General features: G+C 36.3%; 1 long non-coding RNA gene across 2 annotated transcripts in view; it reads right to left on the minus strand.

The window, feature by feature from the left end:
- LOC148108765 (uncharacterized) overlaps window positions 1-23,642 on the minus strand; it is a 1,465,056-nt gene that overhangs the window by 1,078,625 nt on the left and 362,789 nt on the right. For both annotated transcript variants that reach the window (XR_015726944.1, XR_015726943.1), the window contains exon 3: window positions 11,165-11,208. This is a non-coding gene — a long non-coding RNA (uncharacterized LOC148108765). The remainder of the gene's footprint in view (window positions 1-11,164; window positions 11,209-23,642) is intronic.

The following is a 23,642-nucleotide window of genomic DNA, read 5'->3' on the forward strand; positions in this document are numbered from 1 at the left end:
CAGAAATAGTCAAATTGTTATGACTAAAGGAGAAAATTCATAGAGGAGACAGTATTAAAAATTCATACAAACTCAATCTAAAATATCTTTAAATCACACTATTGAGAATACTTCAATGATGCCCTCTGAGTCCTATTTCTCTCTCCATCTTCTGTGCCTCCACCCCACCACTGATACAAGCACACCTACACATTCTTAAAACCAGAAACAAGATTTAGCACACTGCTGCTGCTACAATTTATTCACTTGTTTTTGCTTATGAAACCATCTCACTACTCAAATACCTAAAAAGGATAATTAATATATATAAAATATTTTAAGTGCAAAGTGCTTTGTGATTACTATTTGACAAAGAAAATTTCCTTTCACATAGGTAGGGTAATGGTCTTCAAACATATTTTACCTGTAAATTTTCTCCAAATGACAATTTTAATAGGCAACATTCCTTGAACATGTAACCACTTACTAGGTATTATTCTAATTGCTTTCCATGTACTAATTTATTTCACCATGTGAATTTTACAAGGTTGGACTACTATTAGTCTTTTAAAGTTATTAGTACAGATAAGGAAACTGAAGCTGAAAGGAATGAAGTAACTGAGTTAAATAGCTTGTAAGTGCTGAAACTAATTTTTGAACCCGGTCTATTTCTTGAAAAGTCACTCCTAACTTATCCAGCATATGTTTAATTAAAAAACTATAAAGCAGAGAGGCTCTGGTAAATGTATTCATTCAACAAACAGTTACTAATACTTACTACTAGTCATGCTACATCTTAATCATTAGAAGTAGATAATGAATTTGTCCTTGTTCAGATGCAGCTTACATTATAGTAGAAAAAGAGACAATATACAAAGGAAAAGCAAATATATAATGATTGTGATAATCAACTCTGTAGTCCTATTCAACACATGTTCCTTCTACACCCCTGATCCTCGAAATAACAGATAGCCCAACCATTCACCAAGTTGTTCACTACTCAAATGTTGAAATAATGACTCAAACCCAACAAAAAAATTCTATCAGCTATACCTTCAAAATATATTCCCAATCTGACTCTGTGCTTCTATCATGTAATCCTAATCTAGGTCATATGATCTCTTACATGCACTACTGCTCTAACCTCTCCCCCTCTCTCCTGGTCTTCATGCTTCCCTCCTCCTCCCTTCTCCCCAGCATTCCTCTCCCTATCTAATGGGACAGTGAACTCTACTTCCACCTCCTGAATCATTCTAAGTATGCATTTTCTCTGTTATTTTCCTAATTCAGGTCTGCTTCTTTGATTCTATCAGTGCTAATTCAGGGACTGTGAATCACTGAGGAATCCCAGAGTTGTAAGAGGTCTACTTCTTCCTCCTGAATCTTCTACTTCCACCTCCTGAATCATTCTAAGTATGCATTTTCTCTGTTATTTTCCTAATTCAGGTCTGCTTCTTTGATTCTATCAGTGCTAATTCAGGGACTGTGAATCACTGAGGAATCCCAGAGTTGTAAGAGGTCTCTGGAGACATGTGGGTACATACAACTTTCTATAGCTTCCAGAACTACCACTAACTGGGAATAAGGGGGGGAAATCACATTTAAAATAGACTTCTGTAAGAGTGCTGACAACACTGACTCCATTTTTGGCCCTCCATCTCATTCATGCCCATGCAATGACCTCCCTCCCTCTCTACATGTTCTAGGCTCCATGGAGGCAATGTGTGCCCTGACTGGAATGTGGGAAGGCTTGTTCTGGTCTTCCCCAAAATGACACACAGAAGACTCCACTTTAGATAACTGGTAGAGATGACTGACAGACAGAAGGGTCCACTTTAGATATGTACCCTTGATTTCAAGACCATGTCTCTTTGCTCCATGAAAGCTGGGGATTAACGTCTGGACTGGGTGGAGAATAGCTGCAGATAATGGGGGCAGAGAATGGCCAAGTACCCCCTGGATCTTCCCTCCTCCTGATCCCTGCCATAAGTCATCCTGTAGAAAACACTTTATAAATGGTATGGAGTGGTTTGCTTCATTTTTCAGCCTTAAAGTGCCTTCTCAATCTGGAGGATATTTTACTAACCCTCTTCCTATTCTAACAACTTCCAATTTGAAAAGTTAGAAACAAGTGACAGATCTCTTGACCAATGGCCCTTGTATTCTGTTTGGCCACTTCTTTATACATCAGACATTTTCCTCACTCCCAACACTCTTCCCTTTCAAGTTAATTCATCTGATCATGTCACTACTATGCTAAGACATTGATGTCTTCCTATTGTTTAGGGGGAAATATCATTAACTCCTTAGTTTGTTGTTTGGGATCTCTTTTGTACCATACTCTCATTCTTGCAATATCTGTACCTTAATTACTACTTAATTTGCTATTAATTAGTATAAAAAAACCTTCAAGACTTCATGTTTTAGTTTATAACTTATTCATGTTTTAGCACTAATGTTGTTTTTTTTTTTTATAATGATTTTTTATTATATTATGTTAGTCACCATACAGTACATCCCCGGTTTTCGATGTAAGGCTCGATGATTCATTAGTTGTGTATAACACCCAGTGCACCATGCAATATGTGCCCTCCTTACTACCCATCACCGGCCTATCCCATTCCCCCACCCCCCTCCCCTCTGTAACCCTCAGTTTGTTTCTCATAGTCCATAGTCTCTCATGTTTCATTCCCCCTTCTGATTACCCCCCCATTTCTTTATCCCTTTCTTCCCCTACTGATCATTCTAGTTCTTATGTTCCATAGATGAGAGAAATCATATGATAGTTGTCTTTCTCTGCTTGACTTATTTCACTTAGCATTATCTCCTCCAGTGCCGTCCATGTTGTAGCAAATGTTGAGAACTCGTTCTTTCTGATTGCTGAGTAATATTCCATTGTATATATGGACCACAACTTCTTAATCCAGTCATCTGTTGCAGGGCATCTCGGCTAGCACTAATGTTGTTTTTATTCTTTATCTTCTAGACAAAATATTTAAAGACCGAGCTCAATTACTCATTCTTTGGAGCCTTTCTGATTCCTTCTATGCAAAATAAGTTAACCATTCTACCCATACTTCCATAGTACTTATAAAGTGGTCACAAAATTACACATCATTATGTCCCCCCCTCAATAGAATGACCTAAGAGCAGGAACTTTAAAAATCTAAAGTATCACCACATCCTAGCATCACCTAGTATCACCACTCCACTGCAGAGTAGGCATGTAAGGGTTTCATACATTTTTTTTTTCTCCTTGCCTTTCTACTTTCTTTTCCTTTTTTTTTTAATTGAGTATAGCTGACATCCAATGTTACATTAGTTTTATAATATCTTTATCCATATTATTTAAATTTAAATTCAAACTCATAAAGTATGCAAATTGTATACTTTAAATATCACCTTATTTTCAAGTTTTGCTTACACATTTTGAAAGCAAATATATTAATATTTATTAATATCAATAGCTTAACAAGTCTTTATTCACAACCATACTTAATTAGGGTAAACAGCCTACTATTTGATCTTCCCACATTAGGTTAACCCTTCTCCAGTTCAGTGTCTATTTTATAGTTAGAGAGCTAGTTCCAAATTCAGACGTTTCATTATATTTTTTCCTTGCATTGTAAATCCTTCCATGTCCCAGATAGTCCAGAGTTTTTTCTGTGGTTTGCCAGATCCTTCCTTCCTAGTGCCTCCTCATTTCTCTTGTCTTGTCTCCTCCCATTCTCAATTCTATCTACCCCAAAGTCTCAAAATGCCATTCTCTGCTCCAGGCATGTCAAACTTGTTTTAGTTTCCCTTTTATCAGGCATCTTTGCCTCTGTTTACACAACCTCTCCCTTCAGTACCTTGGTGTCCTTTAGGGTTAGTACTTACTTTAAATGTTAACTAACCCACTGCCTTTCCTGACCAGCTCTACACTCTCCCATCCAGCAGTAGTAGGTAGCTGTCCTCCCTCTGTCTTCCACTGTACCCTGTGCCTGTCACTATCAGAGCATTTACCAGTGCTTATTTTTACTTGCTGTTTACTTGTCTACATACCTCACTAAACTTCAGAATCTTTGAGTTCTTGAACTACGTTATTCATCATAGTATCTCTAGAACCTTGCACAGCCCCCTACCACATCGTAAATATTAGGTAAATATTTGTTAAATGGACGAATGCAAATTACTATTTAGAACTTGGACTCAGTCAAAATCTCAAGAGCAATGTTAAAAAGATCTTAGAAAAAATAAATACCAAGATTGTTTCATGGACTTTATGTGAGGAAAACTCTCAAGCCAAAGATTATTCTGAGCCTTTGGCTGGGAGAAAGGGATTTTACCCATAGAAAAAGAGATACTCATAGTGAAGCAGACCTTGAGAAATTAAATTTGGTTTAGTAAGTCCTAGCTATTTTAGAATGAAAACTTGCTGTCCCCTGGAGAAGCTGAGCAAGTAGGTATTAGTTTTCTTTATAACAAACCAAAGAGAGAAGACAGATCTACAAGGCAGAAACAAAGATAAAGATTACTTATCCGAATGGGGTAGGTAACAATGAATAAGTAAATTCTCCTCTTTCATCCTGTTTCAACCACAAAATAGAGAAAAAGGTTGAGTTTTTCTTCAGGATCCTGATGACTGATTTCTGTTTAATGAGTCTAGAAGATGACCCTCACCTCTATTATCTACTGTTGCAAAACCTCCTTAAAGGTATGTCATTTCTGTTCTGATACATCCCCCATACTACCAAAACTTTCATTTCTGAAATGAAAAAATAATCATGTCACCAATCATTTATACATTTCAACCACTGCCTTATATGTCTTTGATGCTCCAGCTTGGGCATGGACTCATGTTCAATCAAATAATTAACCTCCTCCTCCTTGGATTTGTCCATGAGCCACCAGCTCAAAATTTTGGTCAGAATGATTACAAAAGAGATGCTTTCTTGTCACTGCTCTTACAAAGCTGGTAGCATACCAGCTGCATGTGCATATAGTAAGAGCCAATCTGTAAAGGAATATGGTACAAAGGAGAGCAAGGCGAACAGGTAGAATGAGGCTAAGACCTGTTCCTGATTTCACCATTTGAGCCCTCAGGTCCTGTCAAATGTTAATGCTGGCTTGCAGTTTTCAGTTATTATGAGTTGGTTTACTATCACTTTAATACTCCTATTATTTTATATTTAGGCTTTAAGGTAAATCTCAACATGTATGTTTAACAATGAGAAAAATGCCACCTTTTTAAAGGTTGTTAAAATAACACATGAAAATTTGTGTATTATATTGTGTTGACTTGCATGGGCTTTCAATACATGTTACCATCTTTCTTATCTTATCTGAATATATATAATCTCGGTAATTCTATTATCTTTCCCATGGAAGGTCAAAGTACTGACTACATTATGAAACAAATTCACAAGGCAAATTCTTTGTTAAAGTGTAGACTGAAAAGCTTATTTATGTGAACAGGAAAAGTTTCAAGCATTGAGACATGCTCAGGCTCTACATTCTTTGAATCCTGATAGTCTATGCTACTGACTGCTCTTTTACACTATCACAGTTAATGCTCACAATAATCCTATTAGGGAGGCTTTTATTATGCCTAATTTTTGATGACTGAGCTGTATTAGCTTCCTTACCTTTTCTAGCTTCTAGACACTGTCTGCATTCCTTGGGCTCACACTGACCTCTGCTTCTGTCACTCTGCCTTGGTCTCTGACTTTGATCTTCCTGCCTCTCTCTAATAAGGACTCTTGATTACATTGGGCCCATCTAAATAATGCAGTATAAACTGTGCCTCTCAACACCCTTAACTTAATCACATCTGGAAATTCCTTTTTGACATTTTAGGAAACATATTCACAGGTTTTGGGGATTAGAATATGGACATATTATTAGGGAGAGATGGGCATTATCCAGCCTACGATATAACCAATCTCTATAGAAATTAAAAGACATGCCCAAAACCACACAGATGGTTACTATGAAAGTTGGGTTTCAACTCCAGCCAGGACAGTCTAATTCTAAAGTGTGTACTCTCATCTATCATGTCTATGATATGTAGGCAGTGCTTCATGGCACACTCCACAATATGATAAAAATATAGAAAACATAGTATAGATTTACTCACTGTCAGTCTCGAGAATAGTTTGTTTGGTCCTGCCTGAAGCTTTTTGCTTAGCCATAAGCTGCAGAAAAGTGAATCTGTTACTTGGAAAAGTGCATCTGTGTGCTTTCTCCAGGCAGTCATGAGACTTCCATGTCTTTATGATTTACACTGCATACAAATCTTGGCACACAGTTAGTTTCCTGTTGGCAAAATGACTTCGCAATATACATCATTCTTATCTTAAATGTTTGTGAAAGTCAGTCAGTCAACAAGCACTTATCAAGTGCCTAAAAAAGCATTGCACATAAATCAATATGCTATAAGTCAATAAGATAATCACTCAAATGTCACCAATCAAAGTGGTGTTCCTCAAATGAAAGTTTTCAAATGTACAGGTTGTGAAAACACATAGAAAATATGACTGACTGCATGGCTAAATTACCCTTAATGATCTGAAGCTTTAGAAGATGTCTAAATGTCTGTATGTCTGCCTACCTACCTACCCACACACAATGCTTGAATATTTAAGTAAAATACTTTCAGTGAACTAAACTATTCATTTTTTTTAGATGCAACATCCAACACATGGATATGAGCACAGTAAATGATTAATCAGAAAACATTTGCTGAACTAGCATATACTATGAGTTGTACCCTAAACCATAAAAATGCACTCCACATTGAGGCCTCTTAGAGATGAGAATGGCAAGTTACATGCAGCTCTCTGGATCTATTATACTCTAATAAAGGGAATTTTAACATGGAGCTCCATCTGACTGGAATGGTCTCTCCAATCTGTTCACCTAGTTAACTCATACCAATACCTCAAGTGTCACCTTGTCCAAGGCACCTCTCATTCCCATACAATGAATGAGATGTCCCATTTACATGCTTTACATGTAAAGCACTCCATAGCACTCCGTACTTGCCTCTATGGTGCCACAGATTATCATTTGAATTAGCTGGCTATGGATCTGTGTTGCGTACTGTAACATGACCTACATGAAGACAAGGCTGCGTGTTATCTACTGGTCTGTAGTCCCCAGCATGGAGTCTGGCTGAAAAGAAAGAAAATGCTATGGGAGCTGGAAGATGAAAGGTCTAATAGTGTGTAGAGACATCTGAGTTTTCTGCAGTGCTGGAAATCTCAATGCAAGTTATACTCAGAATCATAGTCCCACTTCCTCTGGTTGATGCAAGTTGATTCCTCCCCTTCACTTTTACTGAGATTAGTTCAGAATGTGGGAATCAATGTTTCTCTCAAATGGAAGCATATAAATTATATGTATAATTCTTTATGGATACTAATGAAAACAACAATTATCTAAGAATCATGGCCCAGTAAGAAATTAAGCTTCTCAAATTAGCCAGTATCACTGGCAGATGCATGCCAGCCCTCACCCCTTAAGGATTTGGAGGCCTAGGGACTGCACTGAAATAGGCTGCATCTGTTCCAGTTCTGGGTAGCCAAACTCACTTCTAAAAATATTCTTTATCCTTGAAATGCATGAAATAAGTTGATAATGTAATCTACCACATTGTGTTGTGGGGTGTGTGCATCTGTATTTGTTGTCTATCTGCCAAACTTGAAATGACACCAAACGTCAGAGACAGCATTAGAGTTTTGTCCTGTGCAGGAGTGGGAATAATGGCCTTCAAGGTAAAGGAAAAATGTACAAATTTACCGTATCTTCAGGAAAAGAGAGAAGAAAATGGCTGTCACATAAAATGAAATGGGACTGGTAGATGCTGAGTACTGGAAGCTAAGTTTGGAAAGGGGGATTGGACCTTGACATTGAATAGCATTGAAAACCAAGTTAAAGAGTGAATGCTAGCAAAAAATGCCATAAAAGGATTTTTAAACAGTATATTTAGTAATTACTGTTTAAAAGTCATTTAAGGTTAATGCTGTTTTGTTGATTTGTCAAGCCTCTTTAGTTTAACTACTTCCCACTGTTCATCTTCCCAGAACACTGTCCTTGCTGGTTTTTGATGCTGAAATATACATGAAAAATTTCATACTAATGTGAAATCATCCAAGCTAAAGAGCTACTTCATTTCTGAGACAAGTCCAAATTCTCACTCATTAGGTACCCCTCTAATCTTTCTATTTGAAGTTTCTGGAATATAGCATACTTTTTATTATAATTAGTTTTGTTTCTACCTGTCTCTCCTAGTAGAATAAGAACCCCTTAAACATGCAAGACATATCTGATTTCCAATGACAGCAGCGATGAAAACAATAATAGTAATTGTTAAAGCTATGTAATGTTTATTATATGAGAGGGACATCTCTAAGCACATTACAAGCTCATTCACTACTTTGAAATGATGAAAATGTGACATAGAGAGGCACAAGACCACATACATTGGATAAGCCAGATTATCATCCAAAAATTCTGGATCCAGAGTTCTTGCTCTTAAACATATGTGATGCTATTCTTTACCCAAACCAGGGCTGGTGTATTATATATGCTATAATCAAATAATTACTATAATAATAAGAAGCCTCTCTATTTACCTAGGGTTTTACCCTCAAAAATTATAGATGATTTATTAAAAAAAATTAATAAGTATGTTTTATTTCAAATATGTTCTGTTTTGTCAAGATTCAAAAGCAAACCAAAGTCTCTGCTCTTGTAGGCCTTACAGCCACAAGAGATGATATGTCTACAAAATGTCATTTACAAATAAACTTTTACTAATTTAAAATGATACCAAGAGCCAAATTATGTCTTCAGTCATAATTTTTAATGACAAATGTAAACCTAGATTACTGCTGATTATTTTAGTGAATTCATATATCCTTTTGGACATTTTATTGTTACATGACATTATCAAGAAAACAAATTTTAGTCAGAGCTGTGTGGTTGAGAAATTTTAACAAATTACTTTAGAGAAATTGTTTCCTTGTTCATCAGGATTTATGTATCAGAAAGAATATCCAAACCAGATAGAAATCGCTCAATTGCAAGAGGGATTAATTTTAGACCCAGAAGCAAGCCTTTGATACAATAATTCTTGACAATTGAATTCATCATGATATAACTGCTTGGGAAATAGATGCTTACCCATAAAAGTTAAACGTACTTTCTCATCCACATGAAGTATTCAATCATATGTTAGTCAGTTTCTCATGTTTCCAGTCAGTACCACAAATAAGCCATTATTTTTCTCTTGATTTAACATATAGACTTATTTACTCCTTATGAATTCCTTAATTTGGCATTAAATGAAACACAGGTATTCTGGTACTAAAAATAGTTGTCTTCTTGAAAAGTGAGAGGTGAAACATTCAAAACCCAAGGCTGCTCCTTTGGGCCCATTAAATGGCTGTTCAATTTCACCAACACAGCTAGTTAATGTCTAGTTTTTTGGCTAAATTTCAAAAGGTCTTTATAGCATTTTCCTGCAATCTCCTACATTATGGATCTCTCTAATATGACTGCCAATCAGATACTGCATAATTACGGTAACAAACACGCATCAAATATTTTCAAGAAAAATGTCTCAACAACTCCCATGTAGTTCATTTTAAAAATCAAATTAATTTTAAAATACATTATATAACCAAATACATCACCAGATGCCCTTTCCACTTTATACGTAGCATGTTTACGTACAAATACACTTGTTTATACACAATGACTTGGTCTCTTACTTTGCAACTTCTGTATTTTCTATTCATTGATTTACTTTCTTTTCCAATTTTATTCATTCTAATTTTTCTAAGTTTTCATGGGCCATTTTAAAAACCTCATAACTGTTTTTTTATTTTAGCATATTCACAACTGATACTTAGAATATAGGTCATAATTTCTCAACATTATCATATTTGCTTGTGGTGATATCAAATAGCATTGTCTCATTTGCAAAATGAGTACTTAAAAGAGAAATGATATGGTAATGAATCAACTTTATTATAAAATGTTAATAGGTTGGTAAGGTAGTATAGAATAAGCCTATTTCAACTCCTATAATAATATTTCCTTTTGTATTCTCAAAAGTGATGGTTAAAAATGTATTGTTAAGATGTCTGTGTAAAAGAAAAATATCACATAGACATTAATATAAATCCCAATTTTTAAATCATAATTAAAATTATATGTAATTGTATTTTCAATGGCTCTCCCAAGATATCTTGCATTATTCAATGAAGAAATAAGAAAGATGAAAACACCAATTCCTCTTGAATAACCCATCTGATTTATTATACATTTAAGTCAAGAATAAATTCTTCCTTCTGTATTGTTTCTCAGCTAAGTTACATAGGTTCATAAGGAGCACAGATCCACAGAACATCTAAATTATTTATTAGGAAAGAAACGAGATTTCCCTTAGTTTATGTTAAAACCTGTGACTTCACAGTGATGGTTTTTTCAACTTGAATGTTATGTGAATAGCAACAGAAAATACAATCTGCCATTCAAATTACTAAATCAACCCTCAAAAAATCCTTAGTTTGAAATTAGCTTCCAGATAAAATTAATAAGTCCTAGTAAACTTGATTATTAAATGTGCATGCTATAATATTAGGAAACCTAACATTTTCTGACAGGATTCTATTACTTTGATACATCAAAGAACCTAAATACTTAATACCATTCAAATTCTGGAACAAGGATAAATTATTCATTTCCATATTTCTAAGCATTATATGAGAAGAAAATTTCAGAGACATTCCATATTTTTCATGGGTTGCTAAGAAATTAAAAAACTACAAAATCTAAGCAAATTACATTGCTTATAGAAGTTAACAATCATTGCTCCTGTCAAGTTAGTTTTACTATTTTTCCTTTTTTTCTTTATTCATATGGACCCTTATTTTCCTCTAAAATATGATTCATGACAACACACTGAGTGTTCTCTAAATCACTTAACTCAATGTTTTTGCCACTTTGCAGATTGAACTGTTTCACCTCTAGGATTATTTAGTGAGGGATAAATAAAAAATATTTCTCTGCAGGTAGACAATACAATATTATAATCCTCATAAGTCGTAGGTTTGGTTTGTAGCTTTGAGGACAAGGGTGCCATAATATCTACATTTAAAAAATGCATCACATTAAGAAATGTGGGGTCACTTACCAGTCAGTTTACCTCTTATCACCCATCTCCAAACAAAATTGACACTAGAAAGAATTAAAAAATAAGAATTAAAAAATAAGAGTAAAAATTAAAAAAAAACTGACTATATTGTAGTAAAACTAAATATCATATTGTTAAATCTACATTAGCAAGCTACTAAATAAATACATGATATTAAGACAAAATGCATTTCAAAGACATAATGATCATAGAATTTCCATAGATAGACAAATGCATACAAACTAATCTTCATTTATAACGAGGATGTAAATTCGATAAATTTTTTAAAGGCACCAACTAGGGTTAGAATGCATTAAGGATGAAAATAATTCCAATTAGAGTCTATGCTGACTTATTGCATAAACAGTTATGATAAAAATAAAGATGGTCAAAAAATAATAAAATACCTAGGAATAAACTTAACCAAGGAGGTGAAAGACCTGTACTCTGCAAACTATAAAATGCCGATGAAAGAAATTGAAGATAACACAAATGAAAAGACATTTCATGTTCATGTGTCACAAGAAAAAATTTTGTTAAAATGTCCATACTTCCCAAAGCAATCTACAGATTTACTGCAATTTGTACCAAAATACCAGTAGTATTTTTCACAGAACCACAACAAACAATTTTAAAATTAGTATGGAACCACAGAAGACCCCAAATAGCCAAAGCAATCTTGAAAAAGAACAAAACTGGTGGTATCACAATCCCAGATTTCAAGATGTACTATAAACCTGTAGCAATCAAAACAGTATGGTATTGGTACGAAACCAGACACATAGGTCAACTGAACAGAAGAGAAAACCCACAATGGAATCCACACCTAAACGGTCAATTAATCTTCAACAAAGGAGGCAATAATATGCAATGAGAAAAAGACAGTCTCTTCAATAATGGTGATGGGAAAACTGGACAGCTACATGCGAAAGAATGAAATTGGACCACTTCCTTACACCATAGACAAAAATAAACTCAAAACACATTAAGGACTAAATGTGAGTCCTGAAACCATAAAATCCTAGAAGAGAACATGGTGGTCATTTCTCTGACATGGGCTGCTGCAACATTTTTCTAGGTAGGTCTCCTGAGGCAAGGGGAAAAAAGCAAAATAAACTACTGGGACTACATCAAAGTGAAAAGCTTTTGCACAGCAAAGGAAACAACCAATAATACTAAAAGACAGACAACCAATAATACTAAAAGACAGCCAACCAAGAAGATATTTATAACTGACATATCCAATGAAGGGTTAGTATCCAAAATTTATTAAGAACTTACACAACTCAACACCCAAAAAACAAATAGTCTGGGCAGAAGTCATGAATGGATATTTCTCCAAATAAGACATCCAGATGGTCAACAGACACATGAAAAATCCTCAACATCACTCATAATCAGGGAAATGCAGATCAAAATTACAATGAGATATTACCTCAGACCTGTAAGAATGGCTAAAATAAAAAATGTAAAAAGCAAAAGTGTTTGGTAACGATGTGGAGAAAAAGGTACCTTCATCCACTGTTGTTGGGAATGCAAACTGGTGCAGCCACTGTGGAAGACAGTATGGAGGTTCCTCAAAAAATTAAAAATAGAATTACCCTATGATCCAATAATTCCACTACTAGGGGTTACCTAAAGAATACAAAAACACTAATTTGAAAAGGTATATGCACCCCTATGTTTATAGCAGCATTATTTACAATAGCCAAATTATGGAAGCAGCCCAAATGTTCTTTGCCAAATGAATGGATGAAGAAGATGTATACACACACACACACACACACACACACACACAATGAAATATTACTCGACCATAAAAAGAATGAAATCTTGCCATTTGCTTCAACATAGATGGATGTAAAGAGTATAACGCTAAATGAAATAAATTTAGACAGAGAAAGACAAATAGCACATGATTTCACTCAAACAAATGAACAATGGAAAATAGAGACAAACCAAGAAACAGACTCTTAACTATAGATAAATGATGGTTACCAGAGGGGAGGTTGGTGGAGTGATGAGTGAAATAGGTGAAGGGGATTAATTGTACACTTATCATGAGGAACCCTGAGTAATGTATAGAATTGTTGAATCACTATATTGTACACCTGAAAGTAATATAGCACCTTATGTTTACTATACTGGAATTTAAAAAAAGAGATGGTCATATTTATCGTAGCTTTAAAAAATAAAATATACATAACATGGGGATTGGCAAACTTCTTATCTAAAGAGACAGTAAATATTTTAGGCTTCAAAGGCATACGGTATCTTTCTCAACTACTGGATTCTATGTATGTGAAGGGATAGGTATGGGTGTGCAATTAAACCTTATTGACAAAATCAGCCAACTGGCAAGTATTTGGCCCCAGGCCACAGTTTGCTGACTCCTGAAAAAACACATTGAGTATTCCAACTCAGAAATATCAATCCTAAACCACAACAGACAAATGAAATATAGAGAATTACTGGGACTGAATGATTAGAGCCCTTAGCTTCAGAATAAACTATGTGATTTAAAATCATCCTATAAAAAACCTGCAGAGGTCTCAGCCCCAAATGATGAAATAGGAGACTCAGAATAATTGTTTCTAATATTTATAGTAAATATTAAAAATACATTATAAATATAAGGTAGATACCTTATCTAAAATGTCTAATATAGACATTTTAGTCTAAAATAGGCAAAAAATATGATAGTAAATAGGAAATCTCATATTTTTTAAAAAATAAAGACAATTATTTGTTGATTTTTATGTATGCTTTTTAAAAAATATGTTAAGTAATAGAAGATTCCTGGGACCTCACTTTTGCTTATAGATTAGCGAATTCAAATACTTTTTTTTATAATAATATTTTTTATTATATTATGTTAGTCACCATACAGTACATCCCTGGTTTTTGATGTAAAGTTCCATGATTGATTAGTTGCGCATAACACCCAGTGTACCATGCAGTATGTGCCCTCCTTACTACCCACAACCAGCCTATCCCATTCCCCCACCCCCATCCCCTCTGAAGCCCTCAGTTTGTTTTTCAGAGTCCATAGTCTCTCATGCTTCATTCCCCCTTCTAATTACCCCCCCTTTCTTTATCCCTTTCTTCCCCTACCGATCTTCCTAGTTCTTATGTCTCATAGATGAGTGAAACCATATGATAAGTGTCTTTCTCTGCTTGACTTATTTCACTTAGCATTATCTCCTCCAGTGCCATCCATGTTGCAGCAAATGTTGAGAAATCATTCTGCCTGATAGCTGAGTAATATTCCATTGTATATATTGATCACATCTTCTTTATCCATTCGTCTGTTGAAGGGCATCTCGGCTCCTTCCACGATTTAGCTATTGTGGACAATGCTGCTATGAACATTGGGGTGCATATGGCCCTTCTCTTCACTACATCTGTATCTTTGGGGTAAATACCCAGTAGTGCAATGGCTGGATCATAGAGTAGCTCAATTTTTAACTTTTTAAGGGACCTCCACACTGTTTTCCAGAGTGGCTGTACCAACTTGCATAGGGAATTCAAATACTAAATGGGAAAGAATAACAGATTGGAATTAGCCAGACAGAATCATAAGGCCAGCTTTAGGATCCTTAGAAATGAGTTGAAAAGATGAAAATATTGTTCCAGATAAAGGTCTGATGTCAGTCTGGAAGGGAGTTGTGAGGGGCTGCCTACAATAGTTGTATTATTTGATCATTAGTTAACCAATATGCAATACTTCTAAAAACAAGAAAAGAGCCTGAATTGCAAACATAATCAGGTATTGGGTGCCTGGGTGGCTCAGTCAGTTAAGTGTCCAACTCTTGATTTCAGCTCGGGTCATGATCTCAAGGTTGTGGGATCGAACCCAACATCTGGCTCCATGCTGGGCATGAAGCCTGCTTAAGATTCTCTCTCTCCTTCTCCTCCTGCCCCTCCCCCTCATTCTCTCTCTAAAAATAAACAAACAAACAAATACATAAAATGTTAAGAAAACCACAATCTGGTATTCAGGAAGATATTAATTTTACTGTATTTGGCAATATGAGAGCAACTTCAAATTGGGAAATGGATTAAGCAGAAGAGAAATAATTATATTTGTGACAGAAGAGGTTAGCAACAAGAATTTTTACTATTATTTCATAGTTAGAACTTTTACTTGTTCATTTTTGAGTTTCTGAAAGTGGTTGTATGTGATAGACCTTAAAATTCATTTCAGTATTTAGTGAACAGCTACGCCAACCCACACACATATAACCGACTTCTACTCCATGTGGCTATCTTCCATTTTGAAAGGCTAGATCATCCTAGTAACTTTACCTTTTTATAAAAAAAAATGGTTCTACTTGTCAGAGCAAAAAAGTATTAAGGAAGCATCTCTGACAAACCTAAATAATGGATTTCTTGCTCTCTTCATTCATATGACTCCCAGTTACGGGCCCAATGTGTCTTCCCAAAATCCATAGGGAGGATTCCTAACCCCCAATTCCTCAGATTATGACTGTACTTGGAGACACGTCCTTTACAGAGGGAATTAAAATTAAATGAGATCATTAGAGTGGGCCCTGATCCAATATGACTGGTGTCCTTGTAAGAAGAATAAACTCAGAGACAAACATTAACATACACAGAGGACCATCCGAAGACACAGGGAGAAGAAAGACATCTACAAGCCAAGGATACAGGCCTCGGAGAAAAACAAAACAAAACAAAGCAAAAACACAACCTTGCCAACATCTTCATCTTACACTTCTTTTTTCCTAGAACTGTGAGAAAGTAAAATTCTGTTTTCAAGGCAACCAGTCTGTGGTACTTTGTTATGGCAGCCTTAGTAAGCTACTACACTTCCTCTCCTCTCTAGTGCCAATCGAGGAGTGGTAGCAGCGCAACAGACTAGCTAAAAGCCAACATACCCACCCCTCTATCTCCTCCAGCTACAGGGACTAATAGCAATTACAAAAGTAGGTCACATGCTTGGACTGAAGAAAGAATAACTGGCTACAGGTGGAGGAGGAAGGAGGAAGGCTCATTGTAAACAGCAGTTGTCCATTTTAAGAAAAGCTGTAGAAAATATGGTTGAAACCCATGTGGTCAGAAACTATACATTGTCCCTCTTTTTGTGCATTCCCAGTTATTGGCTGCATTCCAAAGGCCAGAAGTTGGGATTCCAATTAACCATGAAACTGTCAAAAATAAGGGTTGTTTACTGAGACCTTTACAGTCTGCTCATCATTTCAGAGAAAACTGAGGCTTTTAAATATTAATTTGCTCAAAGTCACAAAGGTAATGATTTGTAGATGTTGTGTTCATTACAAAATCACATTGGTCCTTTTCCAAAGTTTATATGCTATGGAAACCCTACCTCAGTGGGTGGTTGATTCATTGTTTCAACAAATGTTCATTGATTGCCTGCTCTGTTCCAGAGACATTTCTTGTTATTTAGGTAACAACAGTGAACAACACAGACTAAACCTGCCTCCTTGCGTTTATATTCTAACACTGGGTGATGGACAGTAAACAATAATCATAATAGGAAATTTCATTTCATAATGCATTACAAGATTAAAAGTATTAGGCAGAAAAGAGAAAGTATAGCTGGTTGAAGGGATTGGTGATAGCAGGGTGGACGTTGACATGGACCCAGCCAAGAGGCAGTTTGCAATTTTAAATTGGGTATTCAGCGTAGGCTCATTGACATTTGAGCAAACAATTGAAAGAGATAAGGGAGCTAACTAGAAACCTATTGCTGTAAAGATTGACCCAAAGAGAGAATTCTACTATGGGCCTTAAGCTTTAAGATGGGAGCCTGCCTGACTTTTTTTGAGAAACAGCAAGGTGACCAGTGTGTCTGCTTCAGTAGAGTGAATGACAGAGAAAGTAGTAGGAGAGGAGTGGAGGCGAATAAGGGAAGGTGACAGAAACAGATCTGGTTAGGACAGCCTTGCAGGCCATTGATTTTACTCCAAGTATAATGCGAAGCCATCACAGGGTTTTTGTTGTTGTCGTTTTTTAAAAGAAAAAATATTTTTGTTACTTTTTCAAAATTAAATTCTAGTTAGTTAAAACATATAGTGTAGTATTGGTTTTAGGAGTAGATTTAGTGATTTATCACTTACATATAACACCCAGTACTCATCACAACAAATTCGCTCCTTAATCCCCATCACGCATTTAGTGCACCTCCCCCCAACATCCCCTCTAGCAACCCTCAATTTGTTCTCTAAGGCTAAGAGTCTCTTATGGTTTGTCTCCCTCTCTGTTTTTATTTTTCCTTCCTTTCCCCTATGTTCATCCATTTGGTTTCTTAAACTCCACATATGAATGAAATCAGATGATATTTGTCTTTCTCTGACTGACTTATTTTGCTTAGCATAAGATACTCAGGTTCCACCCACATTGTTGCAAATGGCAAGATTTCATTCTTTTTGATGACTAATATTCCATTATACACACATGTAATGTTCTATTTATACATATATATATATGTTTATATATGTACATATACATACATATGTATATATACTACATCTTTTTTATCCATTCATCAGTGGATGGACACTTGGGCTCCTTCCATAATTTGGCTATTGTTGATAGTGCTGCTATAAACATTGGGGTGCATGTTCCCCTTTGAATTGGCATTTTTGTATCTTTTGAATAAATATCTAGTGCAATTGCTGGGTCCTAGGGCAGTTGTATTTTCAACTTTTTGAGGAACCTCCACACTTTTCCAGAGTGGCTGTGCCAGTTTGCATTCCCAGCAACAGTGCAATGGGGTTTCCCTTTCTTTACACCCTTGACAACATCTGTTGTTTCCTGAGTTGTTAATTGTAGCCATTCTGACTGGTGTGAGGTGGTATTTGTGGTTTTGATTTGTATTTCCCTGATGCCGAGTGATGTTGAGCATTTTTTCATGTGTCTGTTAGCCATCTGTATGTCTTCTTTGGAGAAATGTTTGTTCATGTCTCCTGCCCATTTCTTAACCTGATTATTTATTTTTGGGGTATTTATTTTGATGAGTTCTTTATAGATTCTGGATATTAGCCCTTTATCCAATATGTCATTTTCAAATATCTTCTCCCAATCTATCAGTTGCCTTTTAGTTTTGTTGATTGTTCCCTTTGCTGTGCAGAAGCTTTTTATCTTGATGAGGTCCCAATACTTCATTGTAACTTTTGTTTCCCTTGCCTCTGGAGATTTGTCTAGTAAGAGGTTGCTGCCTGTGTTCTCCTCTAGGATTTTGATGTTTCCTGTCTCATATTGAGGACTTTCATCCATTTTGAGTTTATTGTTCTGTATTGTATAAGAAAGTGGTCCAGTTTCATTCTTCTGCATGTTGATGTGTAGTTTCCCCAACACCATTTGCTGAAGAGGCTGTCTTTGTTTCATTGGAAATTCTTTCCTGCTTTGTCAAAGATTAGTTAACTATATAGTTGTGGGTCTATTTCTGGGTTCTCTAGTTTGTTTCATTGATCTATGTGTCTGCTTTTGTACCACTACCATACTGTCTTGATGATTACAGCTTTGTAATACAACTTTAAGTCTGGGATCGTGATACCTCCCACTTTGCTTTTCTATACTTTGGCTATTCAGGGTCTTTTCTGGTTCCATACAGATTTTAGGATTGCTTGTTCTAGTTCCGTGAAAAATACTGGTGTTATTTTGATGGGGATTGCACTGAATGTGTAGACTGCTTTGGGTGGTATAGACATTTTAACAATATTTCTTCTTCCAATCCATGATCATGGGATGTTTTTGCATTTCTTTGTGTCTTCTTCAGTTTCTTTCATAAGTATTCTACAGTTTTCAGCATACAGATCTTTTACCTATTTGGTTAGATTTATTCCTAGGTATCTTACAGTGTTTGGTGCAATTGTAAATGGGACAAATTCCTTAATTTATCTTTGTACTGCTTCATTATTGGTGCATAGAAATGCAACAGATTTCTGTACACTGATTTTATATCCTGCAACTTTGCTGAATTCATGTATCAGTTCTAGCAAGTTTTTAGTGGAGTATTTCAGGTTTTCTACATAGAATATCATGTTGTCTACGAAGAGTGAAAGTTTTACTTCTTCCTGGCTTATTGGGATGCCTTTTATTTCTTTTTGCTGTCTAATTGCTGAGGCCAGGACTTCCAGTACTTTAACAACACTGGTGAAAGTGGACATCCCTGTTATGTTCCTGACCTTAAGGGAAAATCTCTCAGTTTTTTCCCATTGAGGTCTTTAATATATGACCTTCATAATGTTAAGTTATGTTCCTTCTATCCCTATTTTCTTGAGGGTTTAATCAAGAAAGGAAGCTATATTTTGTCAAATGCTTTTTCTGCATCTATTGAAAGGATCATATGGTTCTTATCTTTTATTAATGTGGTATATCACATTGATTGATTTGTGGATATTGAATCACCCTTGCAGCCCAGGGATAAATCCCACTCGATCATGGTGAGTAACACTTATAATATACTATTGGATTAGATTAGCTAGTATCTTGGTGAGAATTTTTGCATCCATATTCATCAGCTATACTGTTCTGTAATTCTTCTTTTTAGTGGGGTCTTTGTTTGGTTTTGCAATCATAGTAATGAGGACTCATAGAATGAGTCTGGAAGTTTTCCTTCATTTCTTTCTTTCTTTTCTTTTTTTTTTCTTTTTTTTTTTTTTTGTTTTGTTTTGTTTTGTTTTGTTTTGTTTTTGGAACATTTCAGGAGAATAAGTATTAATTCTTCTTTGAATGTTTGGTAGAGTTCCCCTGGGAAGCCATTTGGCCCTGGACTGTTGTTTATTGGAATATTTTTGATTACTGACTCAATTTCTTTGCTGGTTATGGGTCTGTTCAAATTTTCTATTTCTTCCTGTTTCAGTTTTGGTAGTTTATATGTTTCTAGAAATTTATCCATTTCTTCCATATTGCCAATTTGTTGGCATATAATTGCTCACAATATTATCTTATAATTGTATTTCTGTGGTGTTGGTTGTGATCTCTCCTCTTTCACTTGTGATTTTATTTATTTGAGTCATTTCTCTTTTCTTTCTGATAAGTCTGGTTAGGGGTTTATCAGTTTTGTTAATTCCTGAAAAGAACCAGGTCCTAGTTTTTTTGATCTGTTCTACTGGTTTAGTATGGCTACTCCAGCTTTCTTTTAATGTCCATTAGCATGATAGATGGTTCTCAGATGGAGATTAAAGAACATCCTACTAAAGAATGCTCTTTAACTTCCATTTATTTTTGGTCTTTTCAAGTTTTTTCTTGTGGTTGACTTCAAGTTTCATAGTGTTGTGGTCTGAAAATATGCATGGTATGATCACAGTCTTTTTGTACCAGTTGAGGCCTGAATTGTGACCTAGTCTGTGATCTATGTGATCTATTCTGGAGAATGTTACATGTGCACTCAAAAAGTGTGTATTCTGCTGCTCTGAGAAGAAATGTTCGGAATACATCTATTAAGTCCATCTGGTCCAATGTGTCACTCAAAACCATTGTTTCCTTGTTGATCTTCTGCTCAGATGATCTCTCCATTGCTGTGCATAGGGTCTTATATTCCTCTGCTCTTATTTTATTATTATCAATGAGTTTCTTTAAGTTTGTTATTGATTTATATGCTTGGCGTCTAGTTTGTCTGATATAAGTATCGCTACTCTAGCTTTCTTTTGATGTCCATTACCATGATAGATGGTTCTTAGATGATGTTAAAGAGCAGCCTACTAAAGAATGAATGGATTAACCAGGCTTTCGTCAGGTCCCTGCCCTCAAACTCTCTGTGCCCAGGCCATCAGCATGCCCGGTACCACAGTTATCTTGTGTTTTATCTCTGGCTGGCAGGTGGGACTCAAAACTCCAAATTTAAAGGACCCATCAAAGTGCACACCCGTACCCTTCCTCAGAGGAGAGCCTGACAACATTCTGTCCCAGAAAAATTGTTGCATAACCGCAGAGGTGCCTGGAGTCAGCCAGGTGGTGAAGCACAGCCAAAAGCTGCGACCACATTATCTGCCCTCTGTGCATGCCTCTGTCCCCTGCTATTGAACAGCCTCTCAATGGTGCCCAGTGAGTCCTTTGTCCTTGGAGAGGCAATATGTCCTCTTCCAAATGTACTCCAGGAAGGGGAACGTCCATTGAAATCCAGGGGATCACCACAACGAGGCATCTTGCAGGAGCCCTACACACTGCTCTCTCTTCTGCTCCTTCCTCTCTCCCTGACTTCTTTGAAAAGGGCTCTCTCCCCTCCCCAGCACTTTTCTCTCCCCCAAAATCATGTCTCTAAACCTCACATATGCCATGTTCTCTCCCTCCAATTGTGTAAATTGTTTTCTAAATCCTCAGATTGATTTCCTAGTTGTTCAAAATGATTTGATATTGATCTAGCTGTGTTCAAAGGGCAAGGCAAGCCCAGGTCCCCCTACTACTCAGCCATCTTAACTCCTCCCCTCCCATCACAGGGTTTTGACCAAAAATTAATTCTTATTAAGAGGAATGCTCTGGCAGCTACTCTGAGCATAGATCTAGGTTTTAGGAAAGGTGTAAGTGGGGAGATAACTTAGGAAGTTACTGCAGTAATCCTCAAGAAAGATGGTCGTGGCTTGGACTCTGGTAGAAGCGATGGAAATGATGAGAAGCAACTGATTATTGACATATTTTAAAGATATTAGAAATGTGAAGATATCCTGGCATATTAGATATGGGTTCTGAGAGAAAGAGGGGAAGAAACCTGTTGTGTTAATATGTGGGCTCTTTCCACTAATACATTTTATATAATACATGTTTTTATGGTGTGATAAAGCATGAACTGTGAAGAAAAGCGAACGTGGGGTTGATTTCTGGCCTTAAAAGGATTAGACATCGCTTTCAACAAAATAGTGCTGTGCTTAAGAGTTGAAGTCTGAAGTCTTGAGATCCTTTATGTGAAAGCTGGCTCTTTCACTTACTAAGTAACTTTGAGCATTTTACTTTGACCCTCTAATCCTCAGTATCCTCATTATATAATTGGGATAATAAACATAATTACCAGAGAGAGAGAGAGAGAGAGAGAGAGAGAGAGAGAGAGAGGTGGGGGAGAGAGAAAGAATATATTACATCTGTTAAGGCCTATTAAGCAGTATCAGCTCAGCGCCAAACATAGCTGGTGTGGTCAATTGAATTAATGCCTCCAATGCCTCCTCCCTCCCCATAGCCATACCCTTTGCCATGTTAATTTTGTAGTTGCTCCTTCTAAAGAGTGATTTTCCTTACTTCTTAAGTTTGAGTTGAGCCCTGTGTCTTGCTTTGGCCTGTAGAATGAGGCAGAAGTGACAGTGTGATGATTCTAAGCCTAGTCTTTAAGAGGCTTCAGGTATTTCTGCTTTTCTTTTTGCACCTCTCTCCAGATTCCCCTGAAAATGAGGGTATTCTGGGGCAGCACACATTCTTCAGACCCTTGACCTGCAGCTGGAAGCAGCTTCAGAAACCTCACCTTGCAGCAGAGCTGCCCAGTCAGAGCCCAGAGGAACCCCCACCAACAGCAAGACATGTGAGTAAGAACTCACATGGTGTTTTCAGTCACTGAGTTTGGGGATGCTTTGTTGCACAGTCATAGCTCAGTGATGCAGTAGACATTGAATAATCTTAGCCTATTTCCTTAACATTTTGATTAAAACAAAAACCAAACAACCTGCCAATTGAATTGCCTTCTTTTGCTATATTGCTTTTAATACTTTAATGCTGAGAGCAAATTGGGAGTTAAGACACAGGCCAAATTCTACAAAACAAAATACCAAATTCTACATTACACAAATCTAAGCGTCACTTAACTCCTCCCCCTTTAAGTTATAGAATACCTTAGAGAGTTTTGTAAGTGCTAGAAAGCTTCAAATGGGCTTGCCAGCCAGAGCCAGTGAGTTTGAGCAATATCCCTGACTATATCAGAGCACTCTCTCTTACTCACTGTAAATACAATAGGGGATTGAGCTGCTTTAAGCCAACTCTCTCTAAATGAAATATGCCTAAAAGGAAAAACATTCTCCAGTGTGTGTTGGGGGTGTATATTGCTCTCACTGGGGCTATTACTATATTTTAAATAATTTTTAAGTGACATATACAGAGAGAGAATATATGTGTCTATCCTCATAATCTGTGGATTGTGTTTACAAATTTGTGTACTAGCTAAAATATATATGTAATCCCAAATCAATATTTGTGAGTCATTTGTAGACATGCACAGAGTGGTGAAAATTTTGACTCGCTTGGTGACTGGTGAGCCTGTTCCCAGCTGAGGTTGAACCAAAGCACTTTCTGCCTTGTTTCAGCACTCATACTGGAAACAAGTGTGTCCTTTTCATGGTCTATTTAGTGCCATGTTTTCTCATTTTTGTGTTTTTTATTGGTGATTTCACTGTTTAAAATGGCCCCCACGTGTAGTGCTAAAGTGCTATCAAGGTTGTGATGTGCCTTATGGAGAAAATACATAAGTTAGATAAGCTCTGTTCAGGCGTGAGTTACAGTGGTGGTGACTGTG

Source organism: Ursus americanus, chromosome 16, assembly GCF_024610735.1.
Source record: "Ursus americanus isolate L20-20 chromosome 16, mUrsAme1.1.p, whole genome shotgun sequence".
Lineage (NCBI taxonomy): Eukaryota > Metazoa > Chordata > Mammalia > Carnivora > Ursidae > Ursus > Ursus americanus.